The following is a 7,354-nucleotide window of genomic DNA, read 5'->3' as shown; positions in this document are numbered from 1 at the left end:
CAAGGATATTTTAACCCAAAATGGACCAGATGGTAAAAGAGGCAAATGGATTGCCATCATTCTTGAGTATGACATAGAAATTAAGCCCACCAAACTTATCAAAGGACAAGGATTAGCCAAATTGATGGCTGAGTCTAACTTTAACGCATTGGATATCAACTTTGTAGCTACACTAGATGATCAAGAGGAGCAGGCAACTGCTTTGATAACCTCACCCTAGTATGCAAACCTCATTTTTGTTTTATTCAATTTAAATGCTCCTCCTAGTTTAATTAAGACAAAGGCTAGACTTCTAAAATTGAAAGCAGTGAAATCTTGCATCATAGATAATGTTTTATATTGGAAATATGTTGGTGGTATTTTACTAAAGTGTCTATTGACAGATGATGCAGAAAGAACCATACAGAAATTCCATGAATGTGATTGCAGTGGACATCTATACTAGAAAAAAAATGCTAACAAGATCCTTAGAGTTGGTTTCTACTAGCCTACCCTTTTCCCTGATGTTCATAAGAAGGTAACATCTTGCCACAAATGCCAAAAATTTGAGGTGAAAAGAAAACTATTTCCTCTACCTTTAAAACCCATATATGTTGAAAGTCCTTTCCAACAATGGGGATTGGATTTCATTGGATAAATCCATCCACCATCCTCTGCCCAACACAAATGGATCCTCACAGCTATCAATTACTTCACTAAATGGATTGAGGCCACACCTTCCAGATTGGCTACTAATGTTGTTATTATCAAATTTCTGGAAACCAATATCTTGTCTAGATTTGGTTGTCCCAAAAAGCTCATTACAGATAATGCTGCAGCTTTTAAATCCAAGAAAATGATAGACTTATGCAACAAGTATCATATTACTTTGGGACATTCAACTGCTTATTACCCACAAGGTAATGGGTTGGCTGAATCCTCAAATAAGAGTCTGGTAAACATTATTAAAAATTTGTTGGAAGATAACAAAAAGTCATGGCACAACAAGTTAATAAATTCACTTTGGGCTGATAGACTCACAACAAAGAAATCAATTGGCATGTCACCATACCAATTGGTTTATGGGATGGATGTTGTTTTTCCATCTTCTTTAGGATTTCCAGTTATGAAGATAATTCAAGAATTGCAGGGTGAGTCTAATGATATCCAAAGGAGGATTAATCAGACTATTCAATTGCAGAAATCTAGGGAAGAAGTCTACAATAAAGCTCAGGTCATCCAGGAGAATATCAAAAAGATTTTTGATAGAAGAACTAAAGCAGATGATTTCAACTTGGGTGATAGAGTTTTAAAATGGGATTCCAGAAGAGAGGACAAAGGAAAGCATGGGAAATTTGACAATCTGTGGACATGACCTTATATCATTGATGCTTTCAGAGGACATAATGCATTTTTTCTCAAACATCTGAATGGAACAGAAATGCCTAGTGGACCTGTGAATGGCAAAATGTTGAAGCATTATTTCTCTTAGCAATAGAGGTTTTCTTGCATCAAAACATTGTAAATATCATTGTTTTATTATTTTGATTGGGTGACCTATTGACAAAAGTTGAATCCCGTAGAGAAGGCCCTAAGCTTCGATTGATATGTTACCATAATTACTCCAACAACAAAGAAATTAGGTCCAGATATTGCTAAAATAAAACACTCAAGGCTTCTGATCAAATGTCCTTGGCACCATGTGAGTGCCATCCCCAACTAGAGCCACTCTTAGGGTCCTATAATTTATAAGTTCTCAAGGTGATTGAGTATTTTATCTTAGAAATCTCATATTGTAAATAATTGTCAATCTGCAAATGATTTCCAAAAGAAAATAGAATAAAAATGAAAAGAGGGTATAAAAAAAGAAGGAAAAAAAACATAAAAAAAATAAAATAAAGATAGATCCCCATCAAAAGAAAGAAAAAGAAAAAGAAAATAATACTGAAAGTGTTGCAAATCTAAATGCCACTAATAATAGATAGTTCTCTTCATGATTGATAAATAAAGGTTGTGTGCATCCTGTTTAAAATGCCACAATGACTAGTTATTTGTTTAATCATACAATATAATCATGGTTAAACATGTGTGAATTTCTGTAAATTAGACTAGAGAATAAAGATTTGCTAAACAGTTTAATCTTGGTAAATCAGTGGTTAGGTAGAAAATGACATTGGTTCAACTGTTTAATATGAATCAATAGGAGAAATAAGTGATAGGATTTAAGTAGTTTTTCATTTTCCATAAAAGAAAATAATTATGGGTTTGCTAGTCTAAATGCACCCTTTAGAAAAATAAAAATGTTAGCTTAGTTAAAGGGTAGGCAGAAATAGTTGGGTTTTATAAATGTAATTATGTGCCCTTTACCCTAAGTCTCAGTGACATTATAAAAGACAAGCATGATGGAATAATGTACGTTCATAAACATGTTTTATATCCCAAATATTATCCTAAGTTTCGAAAGCATCATCAAAGAGGCGCATATGCAAAAAAAATGTGTTTTGTCATTTATGGTTAAAAGGGGTCGCAGCCAAAGCATCAGGATTCTCCGCTCTTTAGGATCGAAGACACTCATTAATTTTCGGCCTCCCCTCTCCATCCTAGTGTTATGAAACCAGCTCACAAAAAGATAGAAAAGATAGATCAACCCTTAGAATTCAACCTCTTCGAGGGGGCAACCTCCTTTACATTACACAAATGAACAATTCTTGGATGATACAAATGACAAGACCTCCTTTCTATATATGGGAGTCTAAGGGGTCATAATATAATCAGAGCCGACATAACAATAATAATGTAAGGGCACAATAATAACAATAGTGGGCTTCTATGGGGCACAATAGTAACAATATGGGGACTAAATGGGTACAACGATATAATAAGGGGGTTGTACTAATAACAATTAGGGGTTACACTAGTAATATAGGGGCCTAACTTTCCCCTCTCCTTCAAAAAGTGTTGTCCTCAATGCTTGAGTAGTTCTTGATGCTTCTGTATAAAATTCTTATCCTCTCATGTGGAATCTTTAGTGGGTAAGTTCTTCCACTTGATGAGATACTCTGAAATTGATCGATTTCGTAGTTGTCGGGTTCTTGTTTATGTGACTGCTCCGAGTTCCAATATGATTTTTCCTTCCTCTTCAAGTTCTCACAATATTGTTTGAATTGGGATCTTCTGCAACTTTTGAATGAGTGGACACACTTCTTCGTCCTTCTTCCATTCATCCCTTGCTTCGTTTATCCAATCTGATTGGATAATAGAAATAGCACAAAACAATGCTTCCACATCCTCATCCTTTTTTGAGAGTGCATCTGCAACAAAATTTTGCTTCCCTTTTCTATAGATGATGTTAAAGTCATAACCCAACATATTTGTGACCCATTTTTTATGTTCTTCTAAAGATAATATTTGTTCTAAAAATTATTTAAGACTATCATGATCTATTTTTACCTTGAAGTGTCTTCCCATTGGGTAAGGTTGCCATTTATTAAGTGCATGTAGTATTGCCAACATTTCCTTCTCATAAATAGCTTTCTTGAGATGTAGCCGTAAAAATACCCAATCACCTACATCAAAACATTTTTCACTATGATGTTGATCTACCTGTTGTTTCATTCAATTCTACACCAAAGTGACGTTATCCTTTAAAAGTTGGATAACTTGTTGTTGATGCTCGATGTGATCTTTCACTTCTTGAACCTTTTTCCTCTTGATATGTCCTTCTATCTTTAGAGTTTGAGGAGTGGTAATTTCTTTCAATGCTTTACAAGATATGTTCGAATTCATTTCTTGATGCTTGATGTGATCTTTCACTTCTTAAACATTTTTCTTCTTGATATGTCCTATTATCTTGATAGTTTGAGGAGTGGTAATTCCGTCCAATGCATTACAAGATATGGTTGAATTCATTTCTTCTTTGTCAATGTGATCTTTCACTTCTTGAACCTTTTTCTTCTTGATATGTCCTTCTATATTGAGAGTTTGAGGAGTGGTAATTCTTGCCAATGCTTTAGAAGATATGGTCGGATTCATTTCTTCTTTCTCTGGGGTTGGTTCCTAGAGTATATCCTCTTCTTTTGATGTTTCTTGATCATTTTATTCCTCCTCTTCATATGCTATGTAAAATAATTTCTTCTCAGCACACTTATGACCTTTAATGTATTTGTTATCACAATTGTAACAAAGCCCTTTTTCTGTTTTTTCTTCCAATTTTTGTGGTGTTATCTCAAAATCAAGCCCTGGAAGGCTGCAAACCAGGAAGACTTCAAGTAACTGTTTCAAACCAATCTTTTGACTAAGGCTTAGCCTCCTTAGCCTGAGAGGGCTCTCTCAAAGGGTTATTGATTTTGATTAAGAATAAGATGGCTAACTCTTGTGAAATAACAGTGATAAATATGAAGGCTGGACAAACATTTCATAAGTTTCCATTGGGCCTATGGAGTCAATCACACTTCAGTAAACAATGATACTGCCTTTACATAGAAGTCAGGGCATTTAGCATTTGGATGTTCAGAACACAACTCATATAAAACCACAGTTCATAAATGCATACAGGAAATCAGAGCACAATCAGTGAATTCTGAGTGATTACACATCTATGCAACTGTAAAAGACATTAAGGAAAGAATAAAATCACACATTCTGAACATGGAAATCCTTCATGAATCCTGAGAAGAAAAGCAGCCAAATTATATTACTGAAACTCTGTCTTTACATAAGCCAAAACAGTACTCTGTTATAAAATTTCCAACCCCCATTACATTGCTGTTTCAGCTATATATAGAGTTCTTATTCTAACTGATCGATATTCCTCCTCAAGCATGAGGGGAATTCGAAAACTACTTCTAATGACACCTATTAACTTTTTAACTAACTAATAAATACAACTGACTGTTGACTGGAGTTTTTAGAGATCTAAATCAAGTAGGATTCTAACACCGTGTTACATGCATGATGGTTTTAATTAAGATGATTTCGTTCTCTGACATTTGGCTCCCTTCTGGCGGTGGCTGTGGTGGATGTTCAAGGCTCCATGTTGCTCTTCAATGTCGTATCCCTTTACCTCTGCTGAGAAACAGGAAACTGCCCCTGTTTTTATGCTTTTGGTTTCCTTTGACTCAACCTTTTCAGCTCTTTCAAGTATCTCATCAATATCCACGTTCTCAAGTTTCTTTTTCGCTTCCTCTTCATTTTTATCTTCTTTGAAAAGCTCCTTGGCACCAAACCTCAAAATTGCTGAAATCTCATTCTAGAATGTCTTCCTCAACCCTCCTGCTTGTAACAAAGCGATAAATATTGACAACCTCCTGCTGACCGATTCGATGAGCTCTACTCATTGCCTGTAAATCATTTTGAGGATTCCAATCAGAATAAAAAATAATCACTGTATCCGCAGTAGCCAGATTGATTTCCAGACCTCCTGCACGGGTTGAAAGTAGGAAACGAAAATCTTCACTTCCCTGCATTCTTGCCATCTTCTCTCCATACTTCTCTTTCAGCTGATTGTTCACATTTTCCTCAACAAGCTTCATTTGTGGACAGATAGAGAGGCATATAGCCAATAGAGCATACAACTGTTCATTTTTCTTCAGAATTTGGTCAAACTGTGGAGACTTTTGATGGAACTGTTTGGTCTTTATTATATACAACAGAACTTGATTGAAGGCCCGTATTGCCTCAACATACCTTCTCAACATAAGGTTGGCGAATCCATAATAATAAATAGTTGTGATATGGCTTCCAATCACTGAATTGTAGACACCTGTCTGGTTAACATCTATAGGTGCCAAGCACTTGAGTCCACTGTAATAATCTCCAAGAAGGCAATGTACACGAAGTAGACCAATAATACTAAAGTATCCTAGAACCTTCAGAACATTGCTTCCTCCATTGTAGTTATATCCATCAGTTGCAGTAAATGTTAAATTACCTTCTTTCTCTTCCTCTAGGATCTGGATGAGCATAGACTTCTCAACAAGAGCCTGTAAATAGTTGAGCACACCATAGACATTCCACACCTCATCACATTCCCGCAGAAAAGCTAGTTCTTGATCAGTCTTCTGTGTTAGTAGAAAACAAAGGGAAAATATCTGTCACAGGCATTTCTGTTTTTTTCACCAACTCTCCACAATTTGACAAGCTAAACTTTGTGCCTTTTCCACTTTTATCAAAAAGGTATTCAAAGATTTCAAATTGTTTCACCATTGTATTGAACTTCACTTCTTGAGCAGAGACTTGAACAGAAAAACTCAAATCTTCAATATTAGCTTCTAAATAGATTTCCTCTTCATCCAAGGAGCCAGTCTCCCGTTGCAAGCATTCAGCCCTTGAACTTTCCAGGTGTGACACAAGATTGGATACAGAGTTGACCATTAAAACATCCAATTCTCTAGGAAGTGGACATTCCCTCGTGCAAACATCATGGCAATCATTTTTGAGACACTGAATGTGATCTTCAAATGCAAGTACTATAGATACACCATCCAATCTAACGTTCAGATTGCATACCACCCGTTGCTGTCGAGAAGGTATGAGCACCGATCCAGAGGCATGGGTGGATGCAGCGGTAATAGCACCAAACACAGAATAAGTCAAACTCCACAAACCGCTATTAGCAGGACCCGCATGCAAACTCCTTGTACCATCCATACACTCAAAGAATTCGTCAATGCTTTCTCCTAAGTCAACATTTTGCACCCAATTAGATATGATCATGGAATCAGGAATCAAAGTATTATTTGTTGTTTCTTCCCTGGTTGCTGAAGGCAAGTCCAAAAATGATCCTTCAAATGCACTAAACATCACATCAGTTGTACTTGTGACCGATTCCTCAAGATGAGAAATTCTATGCAAATCACGCTCAAATCCCATACTCTGTCCAAAAGATTGCCTATTACTGGAATGGAGAATAGGCTCACTGCCTTTATCTTTACATTCACCTATAGAGTGAAACAGAGAAATAAGCCTTTGAATTGTACATGGCTGCAATTGCAACATTAATAGGATCAAAATGAATTTCAGCATTATGGGAAATATAGCGCTATAGAGCTCTGTCAAGTCCAGCCACAAGATCTGGGAATAGATCTGAATGTTGAGATAATGGCAATTCAAAGAAAGCATCCAGTGTCTCTTCAACAATCCTTAAAACTTCAGCTGCTGAGGGTGCATATTTCTCCTTGTTTGCCACCGGGGTCCAGTCTTCTTGTTGCAAGCTCCTGTCCGCATTAGTGATCAATTGCATGGCTATATTCAAAAGGCGCTTACGCTTTCCTCCAGCATTCACAACCTCCAAGTCTTTTTGAAGCAATGCCCTATAAAATTGCTTTTGCATCATCGGTTAACGCTGACCAGTTATTTGACTGTTTCAGTGCTGCGG

The sequence above is a fragment of the Pinus tabuliformis genome, chromosome 3_1 (genome assembly GCF_031772625.1).
Source record: "Pinus tabuliformis cultivar Carrire ecotype Pingquan chromosome 3_1, CPIR1, whole genome shotgun sequence".
NCBI lineage: Eukaryota > Viridiplantae > Streptophyta > Pinopsida > Pinales > Pinaceae > Pinus > Pinus tabuliformis.
Note: the sequence above shows the minus strand (reverse complement) of the source record.